Raw genomic sequence first — 1,814 nt, 5'->3', positions numbered from 1 at the left:
GTATATATGGTGACAGGAACAGGTGAGACAGATGAAGCTGATTACGTGGGCATGGCAACATGGGCGTGGCTTGAACTGTGGGACTGTGGAAAGTTACGTGACTGTGGCAAGAGGCGTGGCAGGAACAGATGGAGCTGTGACATTGACAGTAACTGTTGGAGTAAAGGCTGTCTCTTATGCAAAATATGTTATGAACCACTGAAATGAAAATACAACATCATCCTTGCTGGCAGAGGAGCCGACTCTCTTCTTTGTCTGTGGGCTGTCAACCCGAGGAACGCTGCTGGACCGACAGCATCCCCAGACGGGTGCTGAAAGACTGTGCACACCAGCTGGCTGGAGTCCTGACCAGGATTTTCAACAGGTCCCTGTCCCAGTCCACAGTCAAACCCTGCCTGAAGTCCTCCACAGTAGTCCCTGTGCCTAAAGAACCTCACGTTTCCTGCCTACTGGCCAGATGCACTCACTCCAGTGATGATGAAGTGCTTTTAAAAGCTGGTCAGGGGTCATATCACTTCACTCCTCCCTTAAAGCTTTGACCCCCACCATTTTGCCTACAGTACTAATAGATCTACTGAGGATGCTATTTCCACAGCCTTCCGTGTTGCACTGTCCTATTTGGAGCAAAAGGAGAGCTTTGTGCTGTATGTTTCTCTTTGTAGACTATAGCTCTGCAATTAACACCATCCTCCCAAACAATCTGGTGGTCAAACTAAGGGACCTGGGACTTCCACATAATTTTTAGCTGTAATTATTTCATTTTTCTTTTTTGTCAATGGAAATGTAGTCTAACACACTATTGTTATACCAATGGACAGATTTTAATGAAATCACTGGATGTACATTTACAACTGATGAACTTTTGGAGTGAACCCAGTGCTAGATGGCCAACAGAGGTAATCAAACTTAGCAAACACAACAAGAGTACCACCAATAGAGACAAGCTTTTCACATAGGAGCACCAGTGACTTTGACCCCATGACCTTGAATTCATTAGGGATCATTCTTACCCCATGTCCAGGTATGCAGTTTGATATTCCTGTGTTACATGGTTGCAGCATTAGAGCACAGACAAAGTTTTCACAAAGGGGTCACCTTTGACCTCATGATCTTGAAATCAATAGGGATTATCTATGACCCATGAGGTGTTCAGCTTTGCAGTTTGACATTTCTAAGTGAGAGGGTTATCAATTTAGAACTTGAACAAAGAAATTGTCCACAGATGGATGGACAGATGGCACCGTACCATAATACGACAGGTGTATAAAAATGGCTAAAATCAGTCAATTTTACAAATAGCTAACATTTGGTGTGGTGTGGTAATGGCTGAGCCTGAGTCATTCCCAACACATTGCTAACAGACCACGCAAGACCTATGTCTAAAACTTTTGGTATCTAGCTCGGCATGGAAGGCTACTTCTTAATTTTTTCTTTGTTTAAAAGAACAACTTCACTGTTGTAACTCGTACAGGGCAAAGACAAACGGACGACTATGGCATGATTATTGTGCCACCAGGTTGAGCGCGCAATGACACTGATTTGAGAATACAGACCGCTCAACTCTGACAAACTGCTCGCGCTCAGCTCTAACAAACTGCTTGCTCGCTCTGCTCTCTCTGCGCTCGCAACCCTAAGTTGTATGTAAATGAGCCACGCCACCAGCCAATCACAGACTGGCCTCTTTCGTCTTCTTCTTTGTAGAGTTTTATGGCGGTTGGCAAAAAACAGTAAGGTTGCATTACTGCCACCTACTGGTATGAAAGCACTAACCACTCAGACTATTTGCTGGATTTTTTGACGTGGGTGGGGTGTTC

The sequence above is a fragment of the Kryptolebias marmoratus genome, linkage group LG14 (genome assembly GCF_001649575.2).
Source record: "Kryptolebias marmoratus isolate JLee-2015 linkage group LG14, ASM164957v2, whole genome shotgun sequence".
In the NCBI taxonomy this organism is placed as follows: Eukaryota; Metazoa; Chordata; class Actinopteri; order Cyprinodontiformes; family Rivulidae; genus Kryptolebias; species Kryptolebias marmoratus.
The sequence above is the reverse complement of the archived record's forward strand: the minus strand, read 5'-3'. Positions refer to the sequence as shown.